Source organism: Anabrus simplex, chromosome 5 (assembly GCF_040414725.1).
Source record: "Anabrus simplex isolate iqAnaSimp1 chromosome 5, ASM4041472v1, whole genome shotgun sequence".
NCBI lineage: Eukaryota > Metazoa > Arthropoda > Insecta > Orthoptera > Tettigoniidae > Anabrus > Anabrus simplex.
The window spans coordinates 5,565,624-5,588,936 of record NC_090269.1 but is presented as its reverse complement, the minus strand read 5'-3'; the positions used below and the strand labels follow the sequence as shown (position 1 = coordinate 5,588,936).

The 23,313-nt window shown below is 42.2% G+C and overlaps 1 protein-coding gene across 1 annotated transcript in view; it reads left to right on the top strand.

The window, feature by feature from the left end:
• Positions 1 to 2,152: 2,152 nt before the first annotated feature.
• LOC136873656 (uncharacterized) overlaps positions 2,153 to 23,313 on the top strand; it is a 482,836-nt gene continuing 461,675 nt past the window's right edge. Inside the window, exon 1 of the mRNA XM_067146729.2 lies at positions 2,153 to 2,357. The gene's annotated coding sequence lies outside the window, so the exon portion shown is untranslated. The remainder of the gene's footprint in view (positions 2,358 to 23,313) is intronic.

The following is a 23,313-nucleotide window of genomic DNA, read 5'->3' as shown; positions in this document are numbered from 1 at the left end:
CTGGCTTCTAGTTGTATTTAGGAGTCAGAATCTCCCCCAGATATCTGAATTTGTGGACTCTCTTTATGTCACCATACTTGATCTTCATGATCCATGTTGGTTCTTGAGGATCTATGATCATGTACTTAGTGTTCTCAAAGGATATTTGCAGTCCTGCCTTTTCTGCTGTTTCTTGCAAAACCTCTATCTATGTAGTGGCAGTCTCTAGATTTTCAGCGAAGGACAGTAAGTCGTCTGCAAATGCAAGACAATCGAATTTAAGTTCAGCCTTTTTGTGTCCTATCTTGATTCCATTCAGGATATTTTGCTGATTAATTTCTTTTCGCCATTCTCATATCACCTTCTCCAAGACGTAGTTGAAAAGAATTTGGGAGAGCCCATCTTCCTGCCTCAGAACTGTCTTGATTCCAAACTATTCTGATAGTTCTCCAAGGAATTTTGCTTGTGACCGTGTGTTTATTAATGTCTGTTGTGTTATATTAGTTGTTTTGTCATCAATATCAAATTATTTCAGCACTTTTATTTATTATTATTATTATTATTATTATTATTATTATTATTATTATTATTATTATTATTATTATTATTATTATTGTCTCGTTTCGGTCCACGAAGGACCACGTCATTTCAACAGTTTTTGGTCTTCGTCTGTATAGGCTACTCTTCTAAACGTATTCGATGTTCTCCCTCTCCACATTCTACGCCCTTTTCTGAAACGTATTCGGTGTACTGTTTTCTCCGCAATCCATGCCTTTTCCTGTCTTTGGTTTCCTTGCAAACCTCTATGCGACTGAACTCTCCCATCTCCTTGATAAGGATCCACTCCTGAATATCTTAATGTGTGATGTTCACTGCATCCATTGCCTCACCCTTGCTTTTCTTATCTGTGAAAATACAGCTAGTTAAAATCCCTGTCCTCATTCTTGCCAGGTAACCATAAAAGACGATCCTCCTTTTCCGAATTATGTTAGTGATCGTTTTCATATAAGTGAACTCCCATTTTCTTCAACGGAAACAGAGATTTTCTCGTGATCTTTCGTTCTTTGATTTCTAGTTTCTCTATCAGACATTTTTTTACATTGCGAGGTATTCCGCTTCATTTTAGGCGTCTGATCGGATGAAGTACTGACTGATCTCAGCGTTGAAAGTTATGGGCTATATACTTTTTATTGTACATGCCTCTTGATTAGTTCCTTTCCATTTTACTGTATAGGGATGCGAAGGCTTCCTTCTCGGAAATTTTGGCGTTTAATCCATTCGCCTAGGTCAGTTATATCTTTCCCTCTCCTAATCTCCTTCTTCTGTCGCTGTTCGCACATATGTAGGGTATAATACGTGGTTTTAACCATGTTTTACGGCCAGTCGCCCTTCCCGACGTCAACACGATATTGAGGAATGTAATCACGATTGCATGTTTCAGTGGTGGTAGGTAGTATGGTGTGTTCTTTGAATATGAAGAGGAGAATGTTGGGACAAACACAAACACCCAGTACCCGGGCCACGAGAAGTAATCACACGCGACCCGGCCGGGAATCGAAGCCGGGACCATCAGAATCAAAGGTCTCAACTCTGACTTTACGGCCAAGGAGTCGGACTTCCTCTCCTAATAATAATAATAATAATAATAATAATAATAATAATAATAATAATAATAATAATAATCCAAACATATACATTTAAGGAAAAGCGAAATATTCTGGAAACAACCCTCCAGAAAGTAAAGTACAATATGTAACGTTCCAAGTCCCACCCGCCAGGTCACAGGCTCCCTCAGGGAACTCCCAATTGTTTGAGCGCGGAAGGAGACAATGCGACATCGGTAGAGCACGAAAGAGTTTCTTTGGAAAGTCCTGTCTATCATATGTTGCTGGTTTCCGGCTCCACCCGGGGAACATAGTAATCCCCTGAGGCTCAGTTGTCGGCACGGCCCGGTTGAGCTTGCCGCACACGGCACGGCACGGCTCGGTACGACTTAGGCCGGCCCACCTGGTTGTCGGAGAAAGTCTTTGTAAGTACAGGCTGACTTGAAGACTTGAGCATAGTTAGCAGTAGGATACTTAGAGGCCTAGAGTAGTAGAAAGCTGAGACACCTTCGTATTTATGAAACAAAAAAAGTAAGGTGGCTTTAGTGAAACAGTCGGCAGAACAAGATCGTGCAGTGAGGTTTCGAACTCGTGTCCATCCGTCCAGTTTAAACGAGGAATCACGTGGGTTTTATTTTTTTTTATTTTTATAAAGGTGACAGCGAAAGTGATATGTGTTTGGTGCGTGTGTTTGTGTGAGTTCTGGAAGCAGTGGGTGTGCGGTTTGCTGTGTTCAAGTGGAATGTCTGTCACTCGTCGGCTCAACAGCTAAAGGTGAGTTCCCCACACCGGCACAACAGCCCTTATCAACCCTGTCTCTACTGTGTGCTCGTTGCTCTCCTCGGGGACCGGTCACGTGGTTCCGTACAAATTAAGGTTTTAAATTTACTGCAGTCATAACATCATGCTGTATTACTTAAAAGTGTGCTGAACTTCCCATTTCCAGATTTAGCGCTGACATTAACACCGGCACGCCTTGCTATGGTTAAACATGTTCGTGTTATTAGGCATTATTTCAAAATATACACACAGTGGAAGCTCTATATCTCGAATGACCTTGGGAGCTAAATTTTATTTTGAGTTATCAAAATTTCTAGATATATGTATAGCGCATAACTGAATCATGTGTATCTACGGGCTTATATTTACAAATATACAAACAAACTCTATTTTACGGCATCACTTTAATTACAACTCTTATTATTGTAACTTTTTAGAAGACATGATATAGTACTGTACATAAAAACCAAACCAAACCCCATGGCACTACAGCCCTTGAAGGGCCTTGGCCTACCAAGCGACCGCTGCTCTGCCCGAGGTGTCGTGTGGTCAGCACGACGAACCCTCTCGGTCGTTATTCTTGGCTTAGTACTGTACTTACAGCAGTGAAACAAGAAACATACCTTCGTTAAGACCGTTGGAAAAAAATCAGTTGGTCTTTTCTGTTTGTTACTGTTAAATTTTCCTCCCTTCGCGTTGAAACTTGTCGTCAATGGCACGGAGCCGAGATTCGTAAATGGAGCTTGCATTCGCTATTTCGGGCTTGCTTTTGTACATGACCGGTATTAATCCACACCAGAGAAATGGCGAGGCTTCGCCGATTTTCCGATCACTAGAAGTGTTAGTTTTTCGGTTCCCGTCAAGTTAGCTACGAGCATGACTGTAATGCTTTCTTTACTTGTTAACAGTTCCTCACAAACCACAAATACCGTATTGCACAACATTCGAGTTACAGAGTATTTTTTGCTTCGAGGGACGAAATGTTTGCCTCGAGAAATTCGTATAACGGAATTTCCAGCAATAGCCTACACGTGAATAATAGGATAAACGGCCGGGAAATTTAAGTTACTTCGAGATACTGAAAATTAGAGTAGTGAAGGTTCGACTGTACAACCCACAGGCAATGTTTGCGTTACATTTGACTTATATTGAAAGTGCTTACCGAAGAGTGCCTGTGCGCTTTGCGTCAGCTTGCTTTCGGAAGACAGTGGTTTCGAACCCCACTGTCGGCAGCCCTCAAGATGGTTTTCCGTGTTTTCCCATTTTCACACGACTACGGCCGCTTCCTTTCCACACCTAGCCCTTTCCTATCCCATCGCCAGCATAACACGTGTCTGTGTCGGCGAGACGTAAAGCAGACTGCAGTCGTCTTTACAAACTGGAGTTTTGAAAATTCTTGTTGTTCTTGAAGAGCAACTTATTCGTGATATCTCTTTTTAGTTTCCCTAGACTTCTTAATGATGTAAATATGTCAGGGTGATTGTTACGAGAACACTTGACGCTTTGTTAGCTTATTAAAACAAAAACTTGGCAAACTCTTTGTTAAACGCAACTTACATAGCTCAATATTTCTCGCTCAAAATTTTAAACAACATACGAAAACCCCATTTGGGACGTAACTTATCTACTTACAGTTCTTCTTAAAATCGGTTACAACAGAAACACTGAATGTTATGTTTGACTAACTATAAACAAATATATATAATGTTGTTGGTACACTTCCAAGTTCGGCGTCTCATAAAAACCGCAAAAGTGGTAAAACCAATCACATTATTATTATTATTATTATTATTATTATTATTATTATTATTATTATTATTATTATTATTATTATTATTATTATTATTATATCTAAAAGATGTACAAGACAAAGGAAATTCTAATATGTGATACATTTTTACTGTTATCGACTGTTGTTGATATGTGCCACTAGATGGCATTACAAACACTAATCCCCTAACAGCCGCTAGTGCTTCAATATTAGTATAATGCCAGAGGGCGTGGCACGGCTCTCTACAGTAAAGTGAAATGGCGTATGGCTTTTAGTGCCGGGAGTGTCCGAGGACATGTTCGGCTCGCCAGATGCAGGTCTTTCAATTTGACGACCATAGGAGACCTGCGCATCATGATGACGATGAAATGATGATGAAGACGACACATACACCCAGCCCCCGTCCCAGAGAAATTAACCAATGATGCTTAAAATTCCCGACCCTGCCGAGAATCGAACCCGGGACCCCTGTTTGCTAACCATTTAGTCATGGAGCCATCTCTACAGTATTAAGGGTTTTAGAACGTAGGGATTCATTCATTTTCCCAACTTTCTTGGCCTTAGCCTATACCTTCATTTTTGGATGCCTAACAATTCTTACCTTTTATCGTACGCATCGTTTAGAGGATTTTAAAAGCGCGTTGTTTCTTTACCTTTAAGAGAACAATCACTATCACCATATACAGTAGCAATGTGAAATGATTTGGTTTTCACAAAGGTAAATAAAATATTCACATTTTAGAAATTTGAATGGGTCATTTCTAATCAAGTACGTACCGAGTTATTGTCGAACAAAAATAAATAAATAATTGTTTTTTCTTTCTTTCCTAGTTAATCCGTCTGCCCTCCTGAGCTCGTTTTTCCCTCGGACTCGGCGAGGGATCCCACCTCTACCGTCTCAAGGGCAGTGTCCTGGAGCGTGAGACATTGGGTCGGGGATAAAACTGGGCAGGAGGACCAGTAACTTCTATGCTGAACAAGGGCATTTGGGGCGGGTATGAGAAGATTGGAAGGGATAGACAAGGAACAGGGGAGGAAGCGGCCGTGGCCTTAAGTTAGGTAGCATCCCGGCATTTACCTGGCGGAGAAGTGGGAAACCACGGAATATCACTTCGAGGATAGCTGAGGTGGAAATCGAACCACCCTCTACTCAGCTGACCTCACGTGGCTCAGAGGACCCTCGTACTACTTTTCAAATTTCGTGGCAGAGTCGGGAATCGAACCCAGGCCTCCGGGGGTGGCACTAACCACTACACCACAGAGGCAGACAAATAAAATACAACTACTAAAAATACAACTGTGTCTCTTTCTTGTTTTCGTCTTCAAGTTGATTGATTTTAGAGACAGTTTCATTGTTTTGCGGATACGACATGTCATCGCATGACTTCATGAATACGCCTTCTAAATGAATTCAAGGATCGTTCGAAGAATGAGAGTATCATAAATACTCAACATAACAATATGTGATTAATAATAATAATAATAATAATAATAATAATAATAATAATAATAATAATACCGAGCTCGATAGCTGCAGTCGCTTAAGTGCGGCCAGTATCCAGTATGCGGGAGATAGTAGGTTCGAACCCCACTGTCGGCAGCCCTGAAAATGGTTTTCCGTGGTTTCCCATTTTCACACCAGGCAAATGCTGGGGCTGTACCTTAATTAAGGCCACGGACGCTTCCTTCCCACTCCTGGCCCTCCCCTGTCCCATCGTCGCCGTAAGACCTATCTGTGTCGGTGCGACGTAAAGCAACTAGCAAAATAATAATAATAATAATAATAATAATAATAATAATAATAATAATAATAATAATAATAATAATAATAATAATATGCGAGTATCTTTAAATTACCCGAGGTGAAATGCAGATTTGAATAATCTTCAGCATCACGATGCAAGTTAATCGACGGTAATTTCTAAATTATAACACAAGTGAACGCTGAGTTAACTGTTAACTGCTGAGCTGGTATGCACATGAAGGTCTGAAGGCTGTTCTGTTTATGTTGGCCGTTGTCATGGTTACCACACGTACTGACTGCTCGCCGGCGATAGGAGTTACTTCTGTTCTTGCATTATGCGTCAGCACCACTCTGAGCGTCAAGAAGAACGTTGACATGAAAACGTCAAATAATTGGATTCTTTAAAACTCCCGATACAACTACTGTAGAGTCGTAAAAAGAATGTTCGAATTCTTTCGTTGGAGGTACGGTATTCACTGGTGTTCTCTCAGTAACATTTACTACTACTACTACTACTACTACTACTGCTACTAATAATAATAATAATAATGTTATTTTTCTCTACTATTATTATTATTATTATTTATTTTCCACTAATTGTGCGAGGGTCCTCTGAGCCACGTCCCGCTAACTATATTTACGGTTTTCGGAGACGCCGAGGTGCCAGAATTTTGTCCCGCAGGAGTTCTTTTACGTGCCAGTAAATCTACCGACACGAGGCTGACGTATTTGAGCACCTTCAATACCACCGGACTGAGCCAGGATCGAACCTGCCAAGTTGGGGTCAGAAGGCCAGCGCCTCAACCGTGTGAGCCACTCAACCCGGCTGAGTAACATTTGGCGTTACTTTGCTCAGAGAGAAATGTGAGGATTTACACGAACTGGTTATGAATGTGGAACTGATCTAGAGTTTTGTAGTCAACCCTGGATTGTTTGCATAGACTATTTGCCTTATGGCTCCACTGACCAATCCGGTATACGAACATCACGATTTTCAACCAATCGCAAGAAAATAATTATCGATTTAGTATATTTTAAAAAATTATCTTATTGTTCGTCATAAAGCGCACTGAAACATCGCTTATCTTATTTGTTGTAATATCGTGCTTCACTTGTCTAGAAAAATACATTTACGTATCTGTGCTAGTGTGATGAAGACGACAGGCGACATGTTTGGAGACTATATCCGTGTATAGTATTTTATTTCGTTTGTATGCAGGCACTTCTGTTATCATTTAATATTGTGATCAACGCTAAAAAAATTGCAATGAATTAGGGTTAGCCTAATATTTTATCCTGAAACCAGGACACTTCTTAAAAGCTGTACTATAGACCATTGTAAACACATACTTTTTTCAAAAGTGAATTATTCTTCTTCTAAATCGGTTGTTTGGTTCGAATCTCGTGGACAATCATCAATAAATGTCCGGCATCTTCACGTTCTTTAAGTAAGACGTTTTAAATGTCGAAAATATTTCTTAGCAGAGGTCCCCATACTTTGAAAAACGTAAAATTAAGCTATTTCCTCAATTGTGCCGGATGTTGAAAGGGTAAAGGGCTTGTAATTGTAGGTAGCTCTATCAAACTAGAAAAATCGAAAATCACTTCCGGAAAAACAGCCTACTGTAATGTGTTCCTTGGTTCTATTCTCTCAGGCGTTTCTTTTATTTGTTTGAAAACTGTCCACACCGAATGTAGTTAAAAGGGCTTAAGTGAAACTCTGCTTTGACTCACATTAGCCCTCGTAGTGGTACAAAAAGGCAAACTGCTAATCTATTCGACCGGATAACGATGATTAAGAAAAGGATTGTACAGTAATTTTTAGGAATAAATAAATATATTCGCATACTTTATTATGTTTTGTTTACCTCAAATTCGTAGCTCATATCTCTAGGATGTTTTGCCTGAAGGGCTGGAACTGTGATTTTTTTTTTATTTTTGCTACTGGTAAACGTTGCGACGGAAGGATGGGGATGGGCGAGGAGTGGGAAGGTAGCCGCCGCGGCCTTACAGTCCCAGCATTTGGCTGCCGACGCTGGGATTCGAAACCACTCTCTCCCAAATGCAAGCTAACCGCACGACCAAGTCGCTCGTTAAGTACCAGACTCTCCGCTACACGTAAAAAGCTAGCACCCTCATATCACTAATCCAATGTAGAAAAATAGTCGTTAGAATTCAAAAACCGCAGCCGGTCCCGTTGAAAATCGACTGTGTGAAATAGATGTCAAGCGACTGTAAAAAGAAATTGCTCAATTATTAAGTCATCTATCAATAAAAGTTTGTTCCCCCGCTAACCGGACCCGACATTTCACTCATTTGGCCGATGTTAAATTAGCTACAGACCATTTCTGCCGTCATATTTAATTTACAGCAGCACGATTTATAAAGCTGCCGGGACCAGACCATCCACTTGAGCTGTACGTTGCGCGCGAACTGATCTCGCTATAACAAAACTTTCCCACACTCGTTCCCCAATTTACAAACATGAGATGCCGGGTTGGGACGATAGAGTGACGCTCAGTCCGGTGATATTTGAAGCACAAGCCAATGAAGCTGCTGATGGATTTGCCTTACCATATCATTTAGCAGTACCTTTTCAGACTTATGGGAGAAGTGGTGGAACAGTTATGGAAGCTCTGGTCTGCAAACTGGAAATTGAATCTCAGGGGAACATTCATTCGATATTTGCCGACTATTCCCGAAAATCCCTAGTTTTCCACCGGCTCCTGCATAATACGACATATAACCACGATAATAATATGAAGACTCTATATGAACATTTATTTAGAATAAAGGTGATCGATTCAAATGTCTGTGAATGTGGCAAAGAAGTCGGTACTACCAACCATATTTTGTTTCAGTGTGAGAGCTTTCGTCAGAAATGGATGCAGTTGGGTTTCAATGGCTCTTGCCTATTATATAGCTCTGCAGGTCAACTGGCCCGTTTCCTTCAGGAAAGCAACTCTGCTAATATGACTACTTCTAAAATGTTTTCATCCCACCCCTGAAGTAGGAGCCGCGCCTCTCAGGCCCGGAGATTTGTTACGGGGAAGGAGATGCTCGGAGAAGGTGAGGGGGTTGGCGGCCGTGGCCTATACAATACTAGGAACTATTCCGGCATTCCCCTTAGTGCAGCAGAATGGAAAACCACGGGAAACTATTCTCAGGACAGCCGTCTCCCGAATTCAGAGTAGTAGATCCTCTGGTTTGTTGGACGGTCACAGTGCGGAGCTGTCGTGGCCACTCCTCCTCTGCTCGGTTGGCCAATCGGAGTGCAGAGCTGTCGGACCATGGGCCGAGACCCACTCTGCATGCACGGACGTACCAATATGACTAACAACCTCCTTTATGCGGTCTTGTGTGTTTGGTAGTTAAATGCCGCGATGAATCACAGTGGCGAGAAGATACAGTAGCCTGTATCCCTGTGTATTGTTGTAGTACCTAGCCTGTCATCTAGACTAGTTATTCCATATGGCCTTTAATATACGCACTGTACACATCAAAGAGGCTGCACGGAGGCTATTTATGCGGAGTCCAACAACGAAGAAGAAGAAGAAGAAGAAGGTGCTCATATACGTCAGCCTCGTGTCGGTAGATTTACTGCTGCGTAAAAGGACTCCTGCGAGACAAAATTCCGGCACCTTGGCGTCTTCCAAAACCGCCAAAGTAGTTAGTCGGTCGTAAAAACGTTATTATTATCTATTAAAAGAGTTTATTAAAATAGCTTTGGCAAATCCGTACGTCCGTTCTCTGGACCGATTTGTTTCGTTTTTGTTTTATACTCTCCGGAATTGTCTGGCAGTGATTCATGAGACGCTGATAGGTCTCTAAGTTGAGCCAACTTTGAGTAATCATAAAATCAAATGATCACTCCAATAATTGCAGGCGAAGGCTTATTCTAACCCGCAGTACATTCTGTACTTAGCAGGTTGCTAAGCGACCAGCACCAGACACATGTGATTTGCCTTTGTTTACTCTTTTCGTCTTTGTCGTGGAGTTTTAGTACCTTGGATAGTCCGCTAATTTTTTTTTTTTTTAAAAAAAAAGGTTAACACACGAAATTCGTATAGCCTTTGACGATCGAAAATTGAAATGAATGACGTGATGTACGATAGGGGGAGGGTGAAGACCGGTGTCGGGACATAGCACCAAGGGGCTTGCTCAAGGATCTATATCTTCATCCGACAGACGAATTGCAATGCTCTCACTACATTTATGAGCACTGCGTAGAGGTTTGGAATTTAATTCAGACTTTTGGCATGCATTCTAGTGATTAGAAATTCTATACGACCACCTCCCCTATTCTGCCTGCCAACATTCTGATGGTAAAAATATTTTCGATGAAGGGGATTCGAACTGGCTAACCACTGTGCGAGACAGTACAAATGTCACGACTTAACTTCACGACTACCTACTACTACTATTATGCTTTCATTCTTTCCCTGAAGGGGAAGGCGGGCCTCTTAGACGGTGACGCTGTCTCTCAGGTCGGGAGATCTGTTTCGGTGAAGGAGATGCACGGAGAAGGCGAGAGGGTTGGCGGCGTTGGCCTAAGGTGGAAAATGTTCCGGCATTCGCCTTAGTGCACGATAATGGAAAACCACGGAAAATTAGTCTCAGGTCAGCCGACGGTTAGGGCCGGCCGTGAGGTCGAGCCCCTTCCCGTCTCCCGAATGCACAGGCGAAGAGCCACGCTAGAGCCGTGGCCACCCCTCTTCTGCTCGGTTGGTCGGTCAGAGTGCAGAGCTCTTGAACCACGGACCAGCCGTGGTCACTCGTGGGCCGAGACCCAGTCTTCCTCCACCGATCTAACTGCACGATCACCAGTCAGGTTTTTATACTCAATGCTTATTCAAAGACATAATGTTTTCACACTCCAGAATGGAAGAAAATTGTTCATTTATTTCACCGAATGATAGTATTTTTCATTAAACACTTCAAGTATGATGGTCATCATTGCAATGTTCTTGTAACGCACTATAACTCTCTCAAAGGTTCCCGTTTTCTCAATAAATCTGTGGAAGGCAACAAGAAGTCGGGACGTATGTAGTTTGAACTCATGCCGATGGAAATCTACGTCATCATGGTGAACATCAGTCACCACGTGAGAGGTTCATTGTAAACAACTCAGGTGTTAAACCTTCTCGTTTCGCTGTGAATGACACAATTACGGTTTATACTACGACATTACTGTTCGACAATCAGTGGACCACTGACTTGATGCTGTCCAGGATTACACTTTGTGATCAACATATTGAGAACACGATTGCCTTTAATATTTAGCATAGTTACGACCGCTCTCAGAACACACCGCGTTTACTGTCTTCTCTGTCAAATGAGTTATTTTATTGGAAACCAGAAGAGGAAATATCTCATATTCCATGTTCACCATAGAAAATATAAAGATAGATAGTAACTCATGGTTTAGACACTTCCTGTATTAAATTGTATAGTGAATAGACACGATGTCGACCTCTGTGGTGTAATTGTTAGTGTAATTAGTTGCCACCCCCCCAGAGGGTTCAATTTCTTGCTCTGCCACGGAATTTGAAAAGTGGTACGAGGGCTGGAATGGGGTCCACTCCGCCTCGAGAGGTCAACTGAGTAGAGGGGTTTTCGATTCCCACCTAAGCTATCCTAGACATGGTTTTGCGTGTTCTCCTCCAGGCAAATACGTGGGTGATACCTAACTTAAGGCCACGGCCACTTCCTTCCTTCTTCATGTCTATCCCTTCCAACCTCCCCTTCCCTCCACAAGGCCCCTGTTCAGCACAGCAGGTGAAGCCACCTGGGCGAGGTACTGGTCCTACTTCCCAGCTGTATCCCCAACCTCTCGGACACTGCCCTTGAGGCGGTTGAGGTGAGTTCCCTCGCTGAGTCCTTGGGAAAAACCAAGCCTGGAGAGTAAACGGATTTAAAAAGAAAGAAAGAAAGAAAGAAAGAAAGAAAGAAAGAAAGAAAGAAAGAAAGAAAGAAAGAAAGATTGGCAAGATGCAATTTGAAATGTTATTTCGCAGGGCTTTTAGCAAGACATTATTACAATGAAGAGATTAGAGGAGATGTGAAGGCCTGCATCAAACCAGTTTGTGGACTGATGATCAAAAGGACGACGACATAGAAAGCAGTATTATCTGCCTACCCTGTAATGAAAAGAAGTGTATGAAGAAGGAACACAGATATATCATGGCTGTGTTTGTTCACGTATTGGAAATGTCTTGTTGTAAAGAACAGTAAAAGCACACGGCTTACGTGACGCCTGTCTCATGCTGTTGTGAAATTGATGGATTTGCTTTCACCGATTTTACTTCCAGTAGCCTTTTTTCCCCCTGGATACTGAATGGTTCCTTCAAGTCCCGTTGCACGACTTCTGTCATGTTGATGGTGGAACAAAAACTCATGCTTTGGTGATTCGTGTCGTGCGAAGTCGTGTGTTTGAATCGGGAATGAGAGGCTTCTGCGGAATGTACAGATCATCTTTAGAGAAAGTTCACCGAAGCTGTCGATACAAAAATCTGATACGCTTCCCAAACAACACATCTGGATCATTGCAGTTATGTCATGTAACAATAAACATTGCGTCACAAATGTCGCATGTTGACTATGAATAATTATTATTCATATTTCATTCGGACGAACTTAGAAAACGTACAAATGTTTTATAAACTTACTTCTTCAGATAAAAAGTGATTTAGAAAATGTACAACTGAATCACTTTTTTAATATTTTAAAGGACTGAATACCTCTAAGAACAAACTGGAAAGTTTCAACACAGGTTTTCTCTAACCAAGTCTTCTTCTATTAAAAAAGTCAAATTATTCACCGTTGTCATTGCCGAAGAGAAGGGTGGCTTTGGTCCGAACACGTACACCGCTCAAACTTCAATGCTTATTTATTATATCAAAAGAAAAGACGTATGGATTCAATAAATTTGGTTCACATTAATGTTCTCCTTGGCTCCTGAAATACGGTAATGATTTCTTGCCATGTTGAGTTCGCCCTTTAATTCTCACAGTACCCCATATGTACGAATTAAAAATAGACTTGCCTCATCAGACACCATACAAACCACAATGTTTGAGGAGAGATGCGCTGGGAATAAAAACATAAGCTCATAGTTTACTAAGAAACGTGTTACGTCCTGCCTGTGGAGTCGTCAGCTGTTAGATCAAGGTCTAATGCCAAGGTTTCACCTCAGTAGAAGTTGATGAATGACACAGTGCTGAGCTGTAAAGGCGAAAACGGTCCCTTGACAACGCACAGTGAACTGCTCTGATATAGAGTAGCTATCTGACCACGAGGCGACGGGATAAATTTACCGTCTTTTTGTCGCGTTCGTCATGTTCGCCAACTGTGTGGTTATGTTTGTCCCTTCACACTACACATCTCTATGTAGGAAGGGCACACTTTTTGTTGAGGGGCTGCGACACTTCGTTTCGGTGGAAGAGGGGTTTATGTTTTTGTTTTTTAAATACAGTTTGCCTTACGTCGCACAGACAGTGGAATAGGAAAGGGCTAGGAAGTGACCCTGGCCTTGATTAATGTAAAGCCCCAGCATTTGCTGTGGGCTGGGGCGCGCGGCTGTGAGCTTGCAACCGGGAGATAGTGGGTTCGAATCCCACTGTCGACAGCCCTGAAGATGGTTTTCCGTGGTTTCCCATTTTCACACCAGGCAAATGCTGGGTCTGTACCTTAATTAAGGCCACGACCGCTTCTTTCAAACTTCCAGGCCTTTCCTATCCCCTCGTCGCCATAAGACCTATCTGTGTCGGTGCGACGTAGCCTAAAGCCACTAGCCAGTCCCGGCTTTCTTATTCCAATAAATTTGTGGTCAAGGACTGTTTAAGTGTTGCAGAAATGAAGTGGGCCTACGACTTCAACAACAGGACATGAAATAAAAATACTTTGCTCCAAAAGTATCGCGAAAAATATACAGGAAAAAGGCCGTGTCTAATAACCTCAAAAATTAGTTTTAATCACGTGTTATGTAGCGTGTGTTGTTATGATTTTCCTGATTGAGTCTGTGAAACACAAATCATGTAACAAATGTCCTTGTAAGTAGTGGGGGAAACCGAGCTCGATAGCTGCAGTCGCTTAAGTACGGCCAGTATTCGGGAGATAGTAGGTTCGAACCCCACTGTCGGCAGCCCTGAAAATGGTTTTCCGTTGTTTTCCATTTTCACACCAGGCAAATACTGGGGCTGTGCCTTAATTAAGGCCACGGCCGCTTCCTTCCCACTCCTAGCCCTTTCCTGTCCCATCGTCGCCATAAGATCTATCTGTGTTGGTGGGACGTAAAGCAACTAACAAAAAAAAGTAGTGGGGAAAATAGTGTTGCAAATGCAGAGTTCCTCCTAATTTAAACGTTTTGATCATTGCATAATCTTCAAAATAGTGATTTTTCATATTTTAGGCATGCTAAATCTGGATCTAAAGTCACCTTTTCTCCATCACATAGGATTTCTTTTCAAAATCAAAATGAATATCTAAGACTCGCGTACATAGAGGATTAATTTACTATATTATTATATGTAAGAAATTCTTTGTTCTTGTTATATTTACTCATCTGAACACTCCTAATATTACACAGTTGTATATATGTAAGCAGATTTGACGAAAATCACTAATTAAAAGCATATGTAAACACCACATTGCACTTACTGTTCTAGAATGACAATCTACTGGTTTAAATTTTATGATATCTTGACTTATTTCAAGAAATGTCTTTGCGCTGCTGTGAGCTGTAGTTGGATTCTCTCTCTTCAGTAATCTGCCAGCATATTGTTGCTCCACTTCTCTTGTAGCCTTTCTCTTTGGTCTTTGCTCAGCATTCCCAGGATTGATGTTTTTTGGAGTAAAGTTGCAAATTTAGAGAATGAAAATGAAATGGCCTCCGGAGAGTCCTTGTGCAGGTCTTTTGATTTGACGTCCGTCGGCGACCTGCACATCGTGATGAGGATGAAATGATGATGAAGACGGCACATACACCCAGTCGCTGTGCCAGCGGAATTAACCAATTATGGTTAAAATTCCCGACCCTGCCGGGAATCGAGCCCGGGACCACTGTGACCAGGGGCTAGCACGCTAACCACTTAGCCATGCGGCCGGACAATTTAAAGAATGAAAGTGGTCAAATGAAGTATAACACACTCAGTAAGGTCATGTGTGTTTGACACATGGTAAGTTAATGCAGAAAGAAGGAATCTTAAGCATTGTAAAAGAATCATACACTGTCATAGCTCCTCATTGAGAAACAGTTAAAAGAGGTGCCGTGCTACAACAGTATATTTACACCAGAATAACTAAACAGGTATTTCGATATGTATATTTGTTTTAGGTCCGCCTCTGTGGTGTAGTGGTTAGTGTGATTAGCTGCCACCCCTAGAGGCCCGGGTTCAATTCCCGGCTCGGCCACGAAATTTGAAAAGTGGTACGAAACGGGGTCCACTCAGACTAGGGGAGGTCAACTGAGTAGAGGTGGGCTCGATTCCCACCTCAGTCATCCATGGAGTGGTTTTCTGTGGTTTCTTACTTTTCCTCCAGGCAAATGCCGGGATGGTACCTCACTTAAGGCCACGGCCGCTTCCTTCCCTCTTCCTTGTCTATCCTTTCCAATCTTCCCATCCCCCGCAAGTCCCCTGTTCAGCGCAGCAGGTGAGGCCGCCTGAGCGAGGTACTGGTCCTCCTCCCCAGTTATATCCCCCGACCCAGAGTCTGAAGCTCGAGGACACTGCCCTTGAGGCGGTAGCGGTGGGATCCCTCACCGAGTCCGAGGGAAAAAGATCCGACCCTGAACAGATAACGAAGAAGAAAATATTTGTTAGGTATATATTTAAAAAGTGAAAATTCTAAGCGTCCGTGTCGATGCTTACCCTGGGTGATGACTCATTCCCCATTCCAAAGATTGGCAGGTCTGGATATAAAATATGCGCTTCTTCCAGTAAAAGGAATGTTGAAGAATTGCAGACGTGAAAGGACAAAATGCTGAAGCAGGAACTGACGAGGGTGAGTGTCCTTGACACGATGTTACGTCAAGAGGAAAGAAACTGGAGCGTAAAGCGTCGTAAAGCTGGTCTATGTAGAACAGCGAGAACCGGTCGAGAAAGTCTCCACAGGAGCGGGAGCTTTGCACATGTAGTCGCCCACCAGTACATGTGAGATAAAACTGGACGTCATGCTTTTTTCTTGTTTTTAATGTCAAAAACATTTATTAGCAGACAAAGTAAGGGTCCCAAAACTACGAAAACGTAAAATTAATCTATTTCCTCAATTGTGCCAAAAGTTGAAGAGCGAAAGGGCCCGGAAAGGTCTTGGATAGCTCTATCAAACTAAAAACATTCTAAAATCACTTCCGGCCTAAATGCAGTTCTGGAAAAACAGACTAAAGTCACTTGTTTCTTTACTAGTTTTCTTTTTGATTGAAATCCTAGCCAAATTAACTTATTTACATAATTATTTATGTAAATGGTTCCTTGGTTCGATACCCTCAAGCGTTTTTTTGTACTTTTTGAAAAATGTCTACACTGAATTAAAATAATCTCAGCATTGACTCACATTAGCTCTCGCAGTGGTGCTTAAGTGAAACAATACATTGACTCACATTAGCTCTCGCAGTGGTGCTTAAGTGAAACAATGCATTGACTCACATTAGCACTCGTAGTGGTGCTTAAGTGAAACAATACATTGACTCACATTAGCTCTCGCAGTGGTGCTTAAGTGAAACAATGCATTGACTCACATTAGCACTCGCAGTGGTGCTTAAGTGAAACAATACATTGACTCACATTGGCGCTCGTAGTGGTGCATAAGTGAAACAATGCATTGACTCACATCACCGCTCGTAGTGGTGCTTAAGTGAAACAATGCATTGACATTAGCGCTCGTAGTGGTGCTAAAGTGAAACAATGCATTGACTCACATTAGCGCTCGTAGTGGTAGAAAAAGGCTAATCTAATCGACCGGATAACGATGCTTAAGTAAAATACTGTAATTTTTAGGAATAAACAAAGAATATATTCTCATACTTTATTACATATCTCTAGGATGTTTTCAACATTCAGTTGCTTGCCTGAACGGCTACAACTGTAGACTTTTTTTAGGTGGGGGGAGGGGGGGGGGGAAGGGCATTCGGGACAAAGCCCACTCAGCCACTGAATTGTACGAGGTAGGGATTCATTTATTTTATTTGACGTTCGGATACAGGAGAGATGGATTCATCTCCTTGTCATACGGTCCTTTATGCCTTGCACTGGTACACGAGAGTATGACATTGAACAGGAGGAGGTACCAGTGGTACAGTTCTGGTACGATAAGATCGATGCTAGCTAAAGGTTTTAGATCCGCAATCCAATATCAGAAAGAAATGCGTATAACTCAAGGAAGGCAGATTGGTAACTTTTATAGAGAATTGACGAAAGAATAGGTGGTAATTGTTATGCCAATGACGTAATGTTTATGGTAGATAAGTAGTGCGAACAAAGTGGCGTAGACACCTAAAGAATGTGTGATTAAGATCTGCAACTGTATCAACTCAACATAAACACAAAGGAGATCGTAGTACTTGGATTTTGTGGATGTGCTGAAAGAAACAACCGTGATTAAATTCCATTCTTGCGATTGCTCTGATAAATTGGCGAGAGTAGGGAAGCTCATGGTGCCAAAGTACGTTCGGAATATCTGATCATGCCGCTCGTTGTTCCACGCCGGCGAGGCAAGGAGGTGTAATCCGGAGCTTGAACTGCAGTGTGTCTGTTGGCCTTCAGCGGCAGCTGATCGTGCTTTGTCTACTAGCTCATTGCCTGAGATGCCGGAGGTCATGATATCAAAGAGTCTCGTTAGAACTACAAGCTCGCTTGTTTTTTTAAAAATAGGTGACATTTCTTATTTCTATTTCTATCATTCCCTGTGCTTCGTAAATTGGTCTTCCTAAGGTCTTCTTTCTCTAGTCGACTATTTAATCCAACTGTGTCTTGGTTCTAAAATGACCAATGTCGAAATACGTGTTTTGAAGCAAGGAACATTCGAAAACTTTCCCCGGAATAAGGATGTAACCAACACAATTTTGAAAAGTAAGATATCATTCGAAATAGAGTGTATCATCACGCCTCTGTGCTGTTTGAACTTCATCAGAATTGGCTTTCTTGAGATTACACATAATAAAATGTAACGATCTCCAGGATTTCTTAAGTATATTTTGCACTTGCTCTGACCAGTTTAACTCTTTTCTAATAGTGACACCTAAGTACTTACCTTACAACTATCAACTCAACAACACTTTCCCCATCAAGTTCGTAATCCGTCTTTCCTGTCATTTGTTTTTTTAGGGAAACACAATTTCTTGCTTTTTCCGCTGTGAATTTTCATTCGATTTTCACGCAGCCATTTTTCAATTGTATCTAAATCCTACTGAAGGAATAGTTCGTCCTCGTCTGTCTTTGTATCCCGTTATATGACACAGTCATCAGCAAAAAGGCGCACTTCAGACATATCATTAATGAAAAGTATGAAAAGAATTGACCCAATAACGCTACCCTGAGCCACACCAGACGTGACGTTTATTGGACAAGATAGCCTTTCTCCCACGCGCAACCTCTGAGTTCTTCCATTGAAGAACTCTCGTATCTATTTCACAACTCTGATGTCAATGTCCGTATAGTAGGGAAATAAACGAAGTAGTTTTCCGTTGCTTTCCTCACCGAGACAGAAGTTGCTAATACATATCAGTCTGTCAAGCCCACTGAAATGCACACACCAAGCGACGCTATGAACAACGTTTTCACACCATTCATAGCAGGGACTGGCTGCATAAGGAATGGCATTACTAGCATCGCTCATACCTCGGTGGCTTTCATATTGTCAAAGTCAAGGATGAGACTGGAACAGATCCACGGAACGCTCATTGTAAACACTAACCAGGAAAAGGCATTAGTATACAGTAGCGTAGTAATACTAAGATCCCAAGACAGGGGGTGACAAATTTATCCGTTAAGATTAGCTGCATCGAGAAGCTATACGCGCTAAAAGTAGAATACAAAATGTAATTTGCGGTCTTTTATGTTTCCCTGGGAACTACCCTGTTTCAGACTTTGTATAAAGTAAGTTATTTTAAAATTGGCTTAACATCGCAGCGACACAGATAGGTCTTATGGTGACGATGGGCTAGGAAAGGCCTAGGAGTTGGAAGGAAGCGGCCGTGGCCTTGATTAAGGCACAGCCTGCTGTGAAAATGGAAAACCAAGGGAAACCATTTTCAGGGCTGCCGACAGTGGGGCTCGAACCCTCTGTCTCCCGGATGCGAGCTCACATCTGCGAGCCCGTAACCACACGGCCAACTCGCCCAGTATATATAAAGAAAGTTAAGGAGACAATTTTCTTTACACTTCGCCAGTAGGCTTCTGACCGGCCAACCGAGCAGAGGAGGGGTGGCCGCGCCTCTGTGTTCACGAGACGAAGAGTGTCTGGTCCTGCCCGTCGGCTGTCCTGAGAATGGTTTTCCATTCTCCTGCACCAAGGCGAATACGTCAACCCTCTCATCTTCTCTGCACAAATCTCCTGGCCTCAGAGACGTCCGGCACCTTGGATGAATGATCAGTGGTTGAGAGGGTTCAGAGTTCTATTCCCGGCCAGATGGAGGATTTTAACTGCGCACTGTTACTTGCTCTGGCTCGGGGAGTAGGTGTTTATGTTTGTCCCAACACTTTCCTCTTCATATTCAGACAACACATTACACGACCAACCACCACAGAAACACACAATAGTGATTATATCCCTCCATATGGGGTTGACAGCCGGCCGTAAAATTAGAATGAACCCATATAAAGTGCCGAACCCAGGTAACTAGGAAAATACCGGGAAGGAAAAGAAAATATTCACCATTATTGCAATTCACAAACTTGCAAATATCACCAGAATTATTATTATGTCTTCCTAAAGAGGGCATAGGTCATGTCAACTATTTTTACGAATGCCTGATCAGGTTGTGGTTAAGTGTAAGAGAGGGACTGGAGCGCCACTGAAAAAGTCACTAATAAATAAATAAATAAATAAATACATACATAAATAAATAAATAAATAAATAAATAAATAAATAAATAAATAAATAAATAAATAAATAAATAAATAAATAAATAAATAAATGCATGTGCTACGTCCTAATGTTTTGAATGATGCTTCCCTCTTTCTCAGCTCTCAAACGGTAAATATTTTTACACTTGCTCTTCTTCCTCGAAGGCTGGCGATCATCATGGCTGTTCTGGTCTGTGTGTCTGCCAAAGAAAAAGCAACATCCTGTTAATCTTGAACCAGTCGCTCGCATGAGGGCGCACAAACATTTGTACCTGGGTGTGAGGAATATAGGGATGGCGGTGACGGGAAGGGAGACATGTTTAAAGCTAAATTATAAGTTCTCTCTGAGAAAATTTCGATAGAGACGTAAAGGTTGACAGTCTACAAATTTAAATGCGGCAATAATAGCTTTTTGACATATGATTCATGACTAGACAATAAAACAGTTACGAAAGGAACAATAATAAGACATGTGTTACAATGAAATAGAAGTGCGGCGTGAATATACAACTGAAAAGTAATTTAGTATTTGACTACACACATTGACTGCGCGGCAAGGTCTTCCTCACACCACATGCTACACATAGCTGGCCGAGCGCTGTTAGCCGCCAGGAATGCGTATTTCCGCTCAGTATTTTTCTTAATAATTAAAGGAATAAAAGGAAAGAATTTTAGCTGATAATACAACTGGGTTTGTGTTAATTCCTAGCTGCAGGCGGCTAAAACGGAATATAAATTTAATTTTTCCCCACAAAGTGAGGGGGGGGGGGGTTGTTCCCAGTTCACTCCCCCATCCTAATCGCTGCCACTACGGAGAGTCCCTCAGATTCTTTGGCCAGGTGTCCATTGTCCTGAGATCTTCCCCTACCTCATTAAAATAGCTGCCTTCATGGAATCTGATTACGTTCTTTCAAGCACGAAACATGTCCCTCCGTTATGAAATGTTATATTGTAGTCTTACTTTCGACAGGGTGAGAAACTTGCATATTAAAACAGCAAATATTTATCACAAAGGAAAGCTTCACTCACTAGCGTCCAATTTTCTTACGCCACGGATTTATGAACAGGTAAATGTATACAAGTCCGCGTGTTCTTGCGCCGTATCGCCGAGCTTCACACAGTAAGAGGAGAAAAGCCGCTGTGAAATCACTGATCGCCGGACCTGAAGTGCTCTGCCACAACATAAACCTGCCATCATGGGGACCGTGACTACTTCCGTTTCTGTGATAGTGATTCAGTGATTCAGTCACATCAGTTCCACATAACAGCTGCGACTGTGAGACATCGGATGAAACTGACCGCGGGAGTATCCCCTGCCAGGGACTCTCAGCTTGCGAGCGTGGGTTGGCAACACGGGGCCCTTTACTTCACCTATCTCATTCGACCTCCCTTGGTCAACTCTTTTCTTTTCCGACCCCGGCGGTATTAGAGCACTCACGGCCTAGGGAGTCTTTCATTTTCACGGCCTTTGTGGCCCTCGTCTTTCTTTGTCCGATACCTTCATTTTTCGAAGTGTCGGGCCCCTTCCATTTTTCTCTCTGATTAGTGTTAATAGAGACAGGTTGCCTAGTTGTACTTCCTCTTAAAACAATAATCACCACCATCGCCTGTCGTAAAAGACGACTAAAAGGGAGATGGCCATAGTTCTCCTAGGTGAGTCTGGCATTCCTTCCACCTCCTCGCTTTTCCTATACGACCTCTGTTGGTCAACTCTTGTTCTTTTGCCGAGCGAGTTGGCCGTGCGGTTAGGGGTGCGCACCTGTGAACTTCCATTCGGGAGATAGTGGGTTCGAACCCCACTGTCGGCAGCCCTGAACATAATTTTCCGCGGTTTCCAATTTTCACACCAGGTAAATGCTGGGGCTGCACCTTAATTAAGACCACGGCGACGTAAAGTAAACATCTTGTTCTTTCCCGACCCCGACGGGATTAGGTTTGCGAAGCCTGCGGAGTGCTTCGTTTGCACACTCTTCGTGGCTCTTGCCTTCCATTTAGCGATCTTTCATTATGTTGTTCCCTCTGATCAGTGCTAATAGAAGATGGTTGCTCATCTACCTGGCTTTGACCCTGTCTGACACGCGCTCTGCTGCCCTCCGCTGCACATCGTCACGGACTGTACACTTCCGTGGTTGTTATGATACTCCATCTTCCGGTAAGCTTTCTTACCACGCTTCTTTCACTTTCATTTGTTCAGTCACCGACATTCCAAGTTTTTGTTCTCCGTCGATGGACGGTCTTCTCTCCCGAAGTTTTTAACGCAGTGTGTGTTGTCATTGGTGTTTTTCGTAGAATTGCTGCAGGTTTAACTGTCAACTGCTGTAGGTAGTTATTTTTCTCCAGCGCAACTGGGTAAAACTTCTCGTAAATCCTAATACAAACATATCGAGTAGAGTAGCATTAATCTGCAGAGATATTTACGGTTACTGGATGCTCTTGTCACCATTGCAATTGTGAATAGAACCCAAGTCTTATCCTCGCTAGTTACAAGGCCCAGAAATGAACAAAACCTGATCTTAGGCTACGCCATAGCCCTAGGGTAGATCATGGGAGACCACTGACAAATTTGAGGGCAATTGGACTCGACAAAAGAGTGACTGAATGGGTGGCTAAATTCAGAGAATTAGAGTAGGTGAAACGTTATCCCATACTGTAATCATTAAGAAGGGAATTCCTCAATGCAGTATTATTGGACCTTCATGTTTTGTTATATACAGGGTTATTCACCCAAGATATTACACGGAAATAATGTCTAAACCGTTAGAGATACCGGTATTCTGTTTTCATATTCGTAAATGATATCCAGGGGCTTGTAAAATAATGTGCTACGTATTCTCATCGGTGATTAATAACATAGATATTGATAGTAACTCCATATTTTTAAACTGAACGGCACAAATTCATAGAGCTGGCCTAAAAGTTCAACTGCGTACAAGTTCAAATATGTAAGTATTTTCAAAATCGGATACTTAGTTTTTGAGATATCAATAAGAACAATATGCGCATGCCGCATCACACAGCGTGCAGTTGACATGCAAGCAGTTTCCTGGGCGTGATTCCAGCCACAGAATGGATACCAGGCATATCGTACACATGTGATGGGTTTGACAGGCGAACTCATGGCAGCATAAGGAGGGTTGATGTTTTTAAAAAGAATAAAATAATAACATTGACTTCAGAATTAAGAAATAAACATAACACAGGACACCTGAAGATCTCCTTCTAGGAAAGTAAATGAATAATGTAGTAGCATGCATTCGGGTTCGAGTCCTGCCTCGCTTGACCTGAAAGTGATTTTCATGGTGTCCCATGTTGAACACCAGGCATATACCGGATTGGTATTTGAGATAAGCCACGGCCGACGTCCTTTCCAAATC